General features: G+C 34.7%; 1 protein-coding gene across 1 annotated transcript in view; it reads left to right on the top strand.

Moving 5' to 3' along the window:
* Positions 1-13,578, top strand: part of GRID2 (glutamate ionotropic receptor delta type subunit 2) — a 1,609,032-nt gene that overhangs the window by 365,043 nt on the left and 1,230,411 nt on the right. The gene's annotated exons all lie outside the window — the stretch shown is intronic.

Here is a 13,578-nt window from a genome sequence, read left to right as displayed (position 1 = left end):
TTTCACTATGCAAGTTTTGGGCTTCCCTTATTCTTTTAATTTATTCCTTGGGATATTATTCATTTTTGTAATACTGTGAATGGAATTATTTCCTGAATTTTATTTTCATTTTGTTTACACACACACACACACACACACACACACATATTTCTATGGGCTTCCCCAATGGCTCAGCAATAAAGAATCTGCCTTAAATGCAGGAGATGCAATTTTGATCTCTGGGTAGGAAAGATCCCTCAGAGAAGGAAATGGAAACCCACTCCAGTATTCTTGCTTAAGAAATCCCATTGTCAGAGGAGCCAGGGGGCTACAGTCCATGAGGTTGCAAAAGAGTTGGACATGACTTAGCCAGTAAACAGCAAGCAATACATTGATATACTGATCTGGTCACCTGTGGCCTTGATGAATTCAATAGTTCTAGAATTTTCTTGTGTATCCCTTAGGATTTTCTAAAAACAAGATCATGTTATACAAATGAGGAAATTTAATCATCCCTTTCTAATCTGGATTGCTTTTAAAATTTTATTTATTTTTTCTCCCAATTACACTGTTAGAAACTCTAGTATATAATTTTGAGGGAAGAAGACCTTTCCTGTTTCCAGTCTTAGTTGGAAAACATTTTGTCATTCACATTTGAGTATGAGTTAACTGTTTATTTTCCATAGAGGCCTTTTATCATGTTAAGGAAATGGATAGGATTTATCAGAGTTAATCAAAGATCTCCTTGTTAAATTTCTGGCTAGTCATCTGGTTTGGACTCTGCTTGATCAAATTTGTATTGTTAATTTGTAAGGTATTGACTTTCCTTCACTGATACATAGATTATTATGATTTTCTATGACTCTGAATGATTTTTCCCCACATACCACTCTGAATCAAATCCTAAACCCTGTGGCATAGAAAGAAGCTCTTGATTTTCATGTCTTTCTCTACTTGCTGAAACTGCCTTTCTAAAGGGCCTGAGGAGTGGGGTTGAAGATAAGGCTAAAATGCCATGGACTTACTCTTCTTAGATAATGTTCAGTAGGTTTGTTTGTTTTTTGAATAAGTGATTTTCCATTTATTGTATGCTTTTGGTTAAATTTAAGAACCCTGAAAAAGATTTGGTCAGTTTTGCCCAGTTTTATAGTTGGTTTGTGGGGCGAGATTTGCTGAGCTTCACACTCTTATCATTTACGGAGTTCCACATACTCCTTTTTATAGATAGAGAATATAGATAAGAATATAAAGATTTTATAGAAGAAGTGTTACTATCATTGTAGCTAAACTATGGATGGTAAGAAATATATGAAATTCATTTATTAGGGTAGTTCAGAAAGAGAAAATAGTATCAGAAAAGTGGACTCTGGGTAGAAACAACCAATAGTTTAGTTTATCTGGAACCTTATCTATTTTAATGACCAGGTGAAGTTGACATGGTAAATGAAAATGAGCTAGTAATAGGTTTTGAATATCAAACTGAATTTAATATTTAGGAAGTAGCAAAGAATGAGAAGTTTTGAATGGTGGAATGATTATATATAATTTAGCCAGGCTGTGTGACTTGTAGAATCTTAATTCCCCAACTAGGGTTCGAAACTATGGCCCCTGCAGTTGAAGCACAGAGTCCTAACCACTGGACCACCAGGGAATTCCCAGGAATGAATATATATATATACATATATATATATACACACACATATATATATACACACACATATATATATGTATATATATCTACATTAGGAAAAAGAAAACAGCACCCCCCAATATATAAATGATGAACCAGAGGTCAAGAAACTGAAATCAGGAAAACAGTTGGAAATCTCTTTAAATTGTCCATATGATAGGCAATATGTTCTCAGACTAGGATAGCTATAATGGGAAGGGGGAAAAGTGAGCTGCAATGAAACTATGCTGCCAGAAGACTATGGTACCTTATTATAACTCTGGGGCCACTAAAAGGAAAAAATTAAAGAAGATTCCTAGCTTTTGGCCTTTAGAACTAGACAAATAGAAAATTAATAGAAATAAGGAGCATAGAAGGAAACACATATAGGGTAAGTGTAAATAGTAGCTAGCACTTACCGAATCCTTTTTATGTTAAGACATAGTTATATGAATTTTACATAAATTAGTTACTCCTCACACAGGCCTTTGCATATATTAGGAGAATAAGGTGGTGAAGTCAGTCAACTTAACGAAAATTAAATAGCTAATAAGTGTCAGAGTTGGAATTTTATCCCGTGTCTGAATATAGGTATCAGAATATGCCTGGAAAGTATAAGCAGGGCTCTATAAAGAAAGGATATTGAAATAATGGTTTTACATCACATTGTTTGGAGGTGAAGGGTAAAGCCAATATGGGATGGAATTACACAAGAGGAATAGAGCAGGAGAGAAACCCATTGACATATCTTTGCAAATACTTATATTTTGTGAGAAAAGGAAATAAAGAAAAAGTTTGAAAGAGAAACCAGTATTTGTGAGAAAAAATAATAAAGAAAAAGTTTGAAAGAGAAACCAGTAGAGATCATTATTCCTGAGGAGAAAATCCTTCTTTGAGAGGTGGTTATTTTAACTGTTACTGAATGTTATTTGGATATGGTCTGTGAAAGAAAGTAAAGTTGCTCAGTCGTGTCCGACTCTTTGTGACTCCTTGGACTATAGCATATGAGATTTCTCCATCCATGGAATTTTCCAGGCAAGAGTACTGGAGTGGGTTGCCATTTCCTTCTCCAGGGGACCTTCCAAACCCAGGGATCAAACCAGGGTCTCCCGCATGGCAAGCAGATGCTTTTACCCTCTGAGCTCATGGAGTCCAGAGATGAAGAAACCTACTGATTTAATTATGGAGAAACGTTTCTTTATAGTGTTTCTGGTGTTAATGAAAGACTAGTACAAGCAGTAAGCCGTGAGTGGATGTGAAAGACAGAACAATACCAGTAGAGTCTATTCAAAGTTTGCTGGTGAAGTTATATGTACATGAATAGCTGGAGTTTAGTGAAACATCAAACCTGAATACATGGGGGAATTTTTGGGTTGAGTAGGAAAAAATATCAAAGGGGCAGTATTATATTTACTATATTTGTCTAGTTCTAAAGGCCATTTATAAAAGCAATTTGGTTTAGAAATATGTTAAAAAGAGTTGATAAATATTGAACTGTGACCTAAAGTCATATTCATTTGATAGATACAGAGAAGGAAAGTTGAGGAAATTTATGGAAAGTGATTATAATCATTCAGTAATACTTAAGGCAATGGAACTTCGGGAAAGGACAGTGGAGTGGAAAAGGTTTGGAAATGCTATTGGGGAACATCTATTAGGGATGACTGAAAATACTTCTGAGTCATAGTAAGAATCAAACCAAGATTTCATAGCAAGGATCTGTAAGAGATAACATAAGACCACCTTCTATAACAGTCTCCAGCAACATTCAGAATCTGTCAACATAATGAAGGTCACCATCTTAAGTATGATAAGTACTGTTTTATTTATATTTAGAGTTAGGTATGGCATCACTGACTCGATGGACATGAGTCTCAGTGAACTCCGGGAGTTGGTTGATGGACAGGGAGACCTGGCGTGCTGCGATTCATGGGGTCGCAAAGAGTTGGACATGACTGAGCAACTGATCTGATCTAATCTGATTATCTTCAGAAATTTCTTAAAATTATAAGAAATCTGGAGTGAATAAGGCATTAGAAAGGGAAAATAATTTCTTTTGGAATGGATGCAGTTTCCACATTTTTGTTTCTGTTTAGTTCACATGTGAATATTTGAGGAGATCTGAATTTTCTGTAAAAGAGACTGGTAAGAATGAGAAGAAAAGTAACCAATTTAAAATTTTGCCATAATTCTGTTTTTCCCTAGGGATTTTCCAGAGTTTATTTGTTCAGAGTGAACACCAATCTCTTTTAAAAGAGAGGATTTCCTGAGGATGTTTGAGAGGTTTCGTTTATTCTGTGGTAATTTACAGAATACATTATTTAGCTCTTGGTTCTGGGACAATCATTTTCATCATCTAAGTGGTATAGGGAAAGTGAATACAATCTGGAGTCGAAAGCATTAGTTTTGTTCCTGACTCTGACTCTTAAGCAATTTCTATGAGTAAATTTTCCTGAACTGTAAAATGAAGATAAAAAAATACCTAAACCATTTCACAGGTATATTATAAGAATCTAGTAACTGATGATGAATTGAAAAGTCTATATTATCTATTAAGTGATGTCATTTATTTTTAAATTCCACAATTATCAGCAACATGCAGACCTATGATAACCTGCATCTGAAGTTTCTGTTTCCTCCAACAATACTTTGTTAGTTTGAAAATATAAAGTTTAGCACCATTAGGAAGCTTTTGAAGATGAAAAATTCATTGTCTGAGTTAATATTTAAATAAGCTCTAAAGTGATCTATGAGAAGCTAGTGTAATTCTAAAGATTTTAGGCTGATTGTTTAAAAAGAGTTACTTTATAAAAACTTCAATTTTGTATATATGCATTAGTTTATATACAGTGAAGCAATATGTTTTAACTGTTGTGTTAAGTAAAATACCTTATTTTCTTTGTATGATTGCAATGTGCTATAATAGCATCTGAATAAAATTATATATATGAGACTTCTCTATCTTATATGAAGCATAGCTATATTATTTTCTTAGTTATTAAATTAAGAAAACTATATGTAAACATGGAGCTAAATCCTGAAAAGAGAAAGATCTCCATCTATGATCATCCGTCCCCTGAGGAGATTTTATTTCAGCAGAATAAGATATGTGCATTTTAGTAGTCAGCGATGGTAGTGGCATGTGTTCATACCAAAATAGTTTGAAGAAGAACTTGATTCTGTTCGTGTAAGAAATATTTTTTTTTCCTTCTGCTGTGATTATCTTGGAGTAATTACCATAGTAAATGCTGTGGCACCACTAACACCCACATAGTCATATTCCTTCTGTTTATGTGAAAGGCAGCACCATTGAGTTAGAACTCAGTTTTTTCCGTGAATGCGTTATTCAAAAATACCTTATCCATGAACATAACTGAAATTTTATACTGTAAATTTTAAGCTTATAATTTTTGCCAGTAGTTTCAAAATAAACTATTTAAAAGAATAAGGGAGAATAAATATTTAATAAAGAAAGATTGGCTCAGGATTATATAACCTAATGTTTACAATATTTTGATTCATATTTGTATTATATTTTATTTGTTTAGACCTAAAGTCCCCACAAAATTTCACTATAGTTGGAATTTCACCATCTTATTAAAAAAGAAAATCATATGTTATAGCATAAATTTCTGGCAAGCATTTGGAAAGCAAGTTATTTTTGAGCCATATACATCTATGACAAAATCCTAGATTTAGTACATTTACTTAAAACTAACAATATGACTCCATATATTAAAATTTCTCATATTCTACAAAGACACAGGCTCAGTTCCAGTACTTAAGATTAGTCAGAAACAGTTAGATCAAATCCTAGATGTCACATTCTTTACTAGCCATGAACTTGTGAATGTTACCTCTCTGTATAAGCCTCAATATCCCCATCTGTAAGATTAATATAGTAACAATAGACATGACCATTTTAAGTGTAGTATTTAAAAGGAAGGTTTTTATAAAAATTAGAAAAAATCATAAAACCAAGTGGCATATAATAGATACTCAAACAATAGCTATGAAAGACCATAATTCGTCATCATCGTTTTGACTTGAAGTACTGAAAATAAATGAATCCATGCAGAAATGACCATAAAGCAATAATAGTTAAGTTTTCTATCTCATAGTTAACAAGGCAATATTTTAGAGCCTTAACGTTTCTCATAAAGAGAAGCTTACCCTCTATAAAGAAACAGATTTGTATTCATCATATTTCTGACTTGAACTACAGAAAATAAATGAACCCCTGCACAAATGACCATAAAGTAATAGTAGATTATCAGTTTTTTTTTCCTCTAGTAGTAAACAGAGCAATGTTTCAGAGCTTTACAGTTTCTCCTAAAGAGAGGGTTACTCTCTATAAAGGAGCAAATTAACATTCACCTGACTGTGTGAAGTTTTTCAAGGCATAGTGATACCTAGATTGCTTTTAAAATGACTTTAATATCCAGAGATGGGATTGATCTACAACCTCTTCTCTCAACACACATATGTACACACATGGAACACATATCCAGTAAAGCTACTTACTAAATTTTTCTATGTGAAGCAGCATTGACTGTGATATTCTGAAATTCCAAATGTGTTTTAGATAAATTTTCTTTTTTCCTTAAAATTCTATATGGTAGCAGCAACATCAGCAAATCAGCAGAATCACCACATTAAGTAAATAAAGTATTATTTTATACCAGGTCTTACTATATACCAGGTCTTATTTGATATTCTTCATATACGTATTAAGTTAATCCTGGTAGTCTTATGAAGTAGGAGTATAATTATTCAAATTTAACACAAGAAACTTAATGCACACAGAAGTACAATAAAATAGCAAAATCTACAGAGTATTAAGAGTAAAATAGGATTTGAGCTCAGGCAATCTTGACTGCAGAGTTCCAGTCATAACAACATGTTACAAACGACCTTCCTTGACCTTCCAAGTATTTCTTACTGAAAAATTCATATTGAATTTCTCTCCAAAATATTTTAAGGACTTATTTTAGAGGTATAAATAAGCTGTTGAAAGTAGTGAGACAATAGGTCGTTTAAACTTTCACTTCAACTTCTCTTAGTAAATGTGTTTCCCTTAGTAAACATGAGTGTTTTGAAATGTGATCATTGTGACTCATTTCTGTATTTTCAACATAAAAAGATGAAAATATCTCAATACTCACGGGAATGAAAAGACATAACCCAGACTGGGAGAAAATATTTGCAAAGGAGGTATCTGATAAAACACTCAGTTCATTTCAGTTCAATTGCTCAATCATGTCCAACTCTTTGCGACCCCGTGGACTGCAGCACGCCAGGCCTCCCAGTCCATTACCAACTCCTGGAGCTTACTCAAACTCATGTCCATTGAGTTGGTGATGCCATCCAACCATCTCATCTGCTGCTGTCCATTTCTCCTCATACCTTCAATCTTTCCCAGCATCAGGGTCTTTTCCAATGAGTCAGTTCTTCGCATCAGGTGGCCAAAGTATTGGAGTTTCAGCTTCAACATCAGTCCTTCCAAAGAAATGATCTCGTTTAGGATGGACTGGTTGGATCTCCTTGCAGTCCAAGGGACTCGCAAGAGTTTTCTCCAACACCACAGTTCAAAAGGATCAATTCTTTGGCATTCAGCTTTCTTTATAGTCCAACTCTCACATCCATACATGACTAGTGGAAAAACCATAGGCTTGACTAGATGGACCTTTGTTAGCAAAGTAATGTCTCTGCTTTTTAATATGCTGTCTAGGGTTGGTCATCAGAGAAGGCGATGGCACCCTACTCCAGTACTCTTACCTGGAAAATCCCATGGATGGAGGAGCCTGGTAGGCTGCAGTCCATGGGGTCATGAAGAGTCGGACATGACTGAGCACTTCACTTTCACTTTTCACTTTCATGCATTGGAGAAGGAAATGGCAACCCACTCCAGTGTTCTTCCCTGGAGAATCCCAGGGAAGGGGGAGCCTGGTGGGCTGCCGTCTCTTGGGTCGCACAGAGTCGGACACAACTGAAGCGACTTAGCAGCAGCAGCAGCCAGCAGGGTTGGTCATAACTTTTCTTCTAAGGAGCAAGCATCTATTAATTTCATGGCTGCAGTCACAATCTGAAGTGATTTTGCACCCCAATAAAATAAAGTCTGCCACTGTTTCCCCATCTATTTGTCATGAGTGATGAGCCCGGGTGCCATGATCTTTATTTTCTGAATATTGAGCTTTTAGCCAACTTTTTCACTCTCCTCTTTCAGTTTCATCAAGAGGCTCTTTAGATCATCTTCACTTTCTGCCATAGGGTGGTGTTATCTGCATGTCTGAGGTTATTGATATTTCTCCTGGCAATCTTGATTTCAGCTTGTACTTTGCCCAGTGTTTCTCATGATGTGCTCTGCATATAAGTTAAATAAGCAGGGTGACCATATATAGCCTTGACATACTCCTTTTCCTATTTCGAACCAGAATCCAAAATTAACGAACTCGGCAATGAGAAAAAGACCACATTAACAAATGGAATCTAATTGAAGGCTTTAACTGACATCGCTCCAAACAAGATATACAATGAAAAATAAGTGTATGAAAATGATGTTCCCCCTCCTGTGCCATAAAGGAAATGCAACTTAAAACCACAATGAGTTACCATTACAGGCCTACTAGAATGGTCCAAATCTGGAATACTGAAACATGACATGCTAGGGAGGATGTGGAGCCTCATTACTGGTAGGAATGCAAAATGGTAAAGCCACTTAGGGAGATAAGTGGTGCAGTTTTTTTTTTTTTTTTTTTAAATAAAACTAGACATACTTTTATCATAGGATCCAAAAATCATGCTCTTTTTTATCTACCCAAAGAAGTTGGAACCTTTTTTACCCATTAATCTTTCAATTAAATGGTTAAATTTAAATTCATGGTACATTACGAGACAGCAAAAGAGACACTGATGTATAGAACAGTCTTTTGGACTCTGTGGGAGAGGGAAAGGGTGGGATGATTTGGGAGAATGGCATTGAAACATGTATAATATCATATATGAAACGAGTCGCCAGTCCAGGTTCGATGCACGATACTGGATGCTTGGGGCTGGTGCACTGGGACGACCCAGAGGGATGGTATAGGGAGGGAGGAGGGAAGAGGGTTCAGGATGGGGAACACGTGTATACCTGTGGCGGATGCATGTTGATATATGGCAAAACCAATACAATATTGTAAAGTTAAAAAATAAAATAAAATATATAGAAATCAATTCAGTTCAGTCACTCGGTTGTGTCTGACTCTTTGTGACCCCATGGACTGCAGCACGCCAGGCTTCCCTGTCCATCACCAACTCCTGGAGCTTGCTCAAACTTCTGTCCATTGAATCAGGGATGCCATCCAACCATCTCATCCTCTGTCGTCCCCTTCTCCTCCCGCCTTCTATCTTTCCCAGCATCAGGGTCTTTTCCAATGAGTCAGTTCTTTGCATCAGGTGTCCAAAGTATTGGAGCTTCAGCTTCAGCATCAGTCCATCCAATGAATATTCAAGACTTATTTCCTTTAGGATTGACTGGTTTGATTGTGCAGGGCAAGGGATTCAAGAGTCTTCTCCAACACCATAGTTTGAAAGCATCAACTCTTTGGTGCTCAGCTTCTTTATGGTCCATCTCACATCCATACATGACTACTGGAAAAGTCATAGCTTTGACTAGACAGACCTTTGTCTGCAAAGTAACATCTCTGCTTTTTAATATGCTGTCTAGGTTGTTCATAGCTTTTCTTTCAAGGAGCAAGAGTCTTTGAATTTCATGGCTGCTGTCATCATCCACATTGATTTTGGAGCCCAAGATAATAAAGTCTGTCACTGTTTCCATTGTTTCCCCATCTATTTTCCATGAAATGATGGGACCGATGCCATGATATTCCTTTTTGAATGTTGAGTTTTAAGCTGGGTTTTTCACTCTCCTCTTTCACTTTTATGAAGAGGCTCTTTTGTTCCTCTTCACTTTCTGCTTTCAGGGTGGTGTCATCTGCGTATCTGAGGTTATTGACATTTCTCCCTGCAGTCTTGCTTCCAGCTTCTGCTTCATCCAGTCTGGCATTTCGCCTGATGTACTCTGCATATAAGTTAAATGAAAAGGTGACAATATACAGCCTTGACATACTCCTTTCTCAATTTGGAACCATTGTCTAATAAACTAGTGCTAATGCAAAATCTTTGGAGGGTCCTTAGAGATTATCTAGTTTAAATCATGAATTTTCACACTTGAAGAAAATTAAGTCTAGAAAATAAGTGTATTGAAACCATGTAGGTAACTAGAAGCCTATCTATAGACTAGAATGGGGATCTTATGACTGTTATTGCCCCCAGTGAGAAGATGTTTAAGTTGGAATGAAGAAATAGTGTTTCAATTCATACCAAGGGATAATAATACAATAAAGCTTGAGTTTAAAAAAATCCAGCTCATTACTTACTAACTTTATGAACTTCTCAGAGTTTTTTGTCCCATAATTTCTTATCTGTGAAATGGAAATAAAAATATTACTCTACTCAAAGTTCTGTTGTCAGGATTAAGTGGGGTAGCAAATGTAAAGCATTTATAATAATGCTTGGCACAAAACAGTTTTCTTTCCCAATGTAATTTATATTTATTAGAGAAACTTTTGTGAAATACAAAATAATCAGGAATGAAATGCATTATGTTAATCTTAGTACTTAAAACTATTAGTAGTTTAATACTTGAAGACTTTTTCATTTTAATCTTTCATTTTATATATTTTATTTTTCAGTTATGTTTTTCAAAATCTACTTTGCATATTTATGTTTATAAATCTGATTTTTTGCAGCATTGAAGTCTAAACATCCTAGATTTAATTTTCTTAAAAACACCTAAAAATACTGCATAAGATTAAAATCAAACAAGCAAAAACCTATCACTTTAATGCATAGTTGAGTTTTCAAGGAAATAAAAAATTCAGTTGAGTCAGGGAACGAAGTCGTATAACAAATGATGATAGTTCATTAGTTCGCAAGATTTCACTGGCCTCTGGGGGCATCTTTAATCAGATCCTGACTGCCCCAGGGATTTGCTTTTGATGGTTTTAGTATGCTTGTGGGAAAGTTTGGGCTCACGCAGGTTTCAGAGTCTGTTCCCAGTTTGTATTAAGTTTGAAAACACAAAGGACACAATCAAGAATGAATTTTAAAGTTATACAAATAAAAGTGAACTAAAAAGAAAATCTTCCTCAGCTTTGACTAGGAAAAGAGTGCAAAACTATGAGAATTCATGGTCATGAAAAGACTATCATGTGGAATTCATGAAAATTCATGCTATTCGCATGATACAGAGAAATATTAAACTTAAAATGGACTGAGGGTTAGTAATGTTTCCAAATATTCTATAGAAACAAATGTAAAATCTTTGTGGAATTTTACATTTTCAACCCAGGCTTTTAATGATTCTCATGGAGAAGATAGAAAGCAGTAAAAGTACAATCACATAACACAATCACAAAATACTTACAGAAATGAGGGATCATGGGCAAGACACAGTAGATATAAATAAGGTTCTAAGTATTTTGCCATAACTGTCTTTGCCATAGACATATCTTTGCCACAAAAATTTCACTTGAAAATATTTTTATTATATAACTATTTTGCATTAAGGCAATTTTACTATAAAAGATAAAATAATGAATTGACAATTTAGTTTGGCATATATGATATAAAAATTATGAAAATCATGATAGATGAGGGTGATCTGTCCTAAGAGTTAGTTTCTTACTTTGAAATACATTATGCTGGAGAAGATAGAGGTTGAGGACCTTAAAGGCACAGAATTGAACCCACCATTTTCCACAGAACTTTGGAATATCTCTTAGTGGACATGTGACCATATGCCAAGAATGAAAGAATAATAAAAAACTCAGTTGCAAATATGCATCTTAGTATTTAGGAATTGATATCTCTTTTAATGAAGGAAGATTTTAGTGAAAAAGAAAAATTCCAATGCCAAAGAAGTGAATCAACAAGGAAACAGAGTGTATAAAATACTAAGAATGAAAAACTTTGGAGGTAAGTGGTTTGATACAACCCACAAAATAAAATTAGTAATTTACACAGTATTGCCATGAATCTAAACACATTTTAAAGGTATTCAAGTATTTTGTATTTCTCAATAAAGTCATTTTAAATTTCTTATTAATTTCTCGCATTTCATTATAGCCTTTTTCACACTGCTTTTTCATTTTTTATTATTTTATTTTTGCGACCAAATTGCCTTAAGGCAAGTTAGTTATTCAGCAAAAGTGTTTGTGGCAAAAATGCTTGAGACAGTGATTATGACAAAGATGCTTATGATAAAGATACCAGACTCAAAAAATTACAAAGCAAAATACAAAATAAATATAATGACTATGTTTAAATAGATAAGAAAGAAAAGTAATTGGTAAAAGCATAAGACCCTCAAAGATGACCAGTGAAATTCAGAAAAAAAAAGAAAACACTAAACAAAGAGAACGTCTAGAATATGAGATGTCATGATTGAGATTAAATCTCATTGGAAAGTTAGTAGAAACAGCACAGCTGAAAAACTAGAGTGTAGGTCAGAAGAAATTCTGCAGAATCAGTTATAGAGTGGCAACCATACTTAAAACACGAGTGAATTTAAGAGACATGAGTGTTATCAAGGACCTAAAAAGATATATTGGCATAGAATGGAAGATAAAGCAGTATTTTAAGTGTTAATGATGTTGCATGACAGCAAGGAGATCCAGCCAGTCCATTCTAAAGGAGATCAGCCCTGGGTGTTCTTTGGAAGGAATGACGCTGAAGCTGAAACTCCAGTACTTTGGCCACCTCATGCAAAGAGTTGACTCATTGGAAAAGACTCTGATGCTGGCAGGGATTGGGGGCAGGAGGAAAAGGGGACAACAGAGGAAGAGATGGCTGGATGGCATCACTGACTCGATGGACGTGAGTTTGAGTGAACTCCGGGAGTTGGTGATGGACAGGGAGGCCTGGTGTGCTGTGATTCACGGGGTCGCAAAGAGTCCGACAGGACTGAGCGACCTTACTGAACTGAACTGATGTTGGCATCTGGTAATAGCATGAATGAAGAATGTTGAGTGTATACTTTTGTAGTAAACTTTAACACATTTTTCTGCTTTTAACTTAAAATCCCTGTTTTCACCAGCTTGTTCCTAGTATCCACAATGTGCTGATAAATGTTTAAAAATTGGTTCTCAAACACACAGAAAAAAAAATGAAGAGGGTGTGCCTATATGCATAATGAATGTGTTTATTATAAATTTTACTAATATAAAAGATGTGTAGCATACAATTTACAAATCATCATAAAATATTATTTTAGAGTACATTCCATAGGCCCAATTAAATCTCACAAAATGTTTTCACTGATTTTTACCAAATTATTGTAACCATAATCAACCTCTGGTTATGATTCAACCTTAATTTCAGAAATGGTGTTGCATCCCAGTATACCAACACTTTATACAATTAAATTATTCTAATTTAATCTGATATGTGATCTGTTGTTAAAATATGTCTTACAGTTGTAAAAATTGTATTTATTTAATGAAACATCTTTTCAACCTGAGCAGTAGATACAACACACTTGCAGGTTTAATCTGCATTATTTGTAGTTTCTCCTTTACTTTTTAAACTGAGACAAACAACAAAACTGTTAATAAAGCTCTGATTTATAGAGTTTGCTACTCTTCATCAATGTGTAAGTATACCCATAGCCAGTTTCAAGCTATCATATGATGTCACTGAACAGTTAGTTAGAAAGAAGTGTGCAGTACCACACTATTATATTCATATAGAGCATCTAGTGTTTCTACTATATAAGTACAGAAAAATAATGTCAAGAGCATAACGAATAGTAAAATAATTGAAAATATGATAGTTTTGAATTTATTATCATTGTCTTCAATATAATTTAATTAAATGTTTATATAACT

This window comes from Bubalus bubalis, chromosome 7, assembly GCF_019923935.1.
Source record: "Bubalus bubalis isolate 160015118507 breed Murrah chromosome 7, NDDB_SH_1, whole genome shotgun sequence".
In the NCBI taxonomy this organism is placed as follows: Eukaryota; Metazoa; Chordata; class Mammalia; order Artiodactyla; family Bovidae; genus Bubalus; species Bubalus bubalis.
The sequence above is the reverse complement of the archived record's forward strand: the minus strand, read 5'-3'. Positions and strand labels throughout refer to the sequence as shown.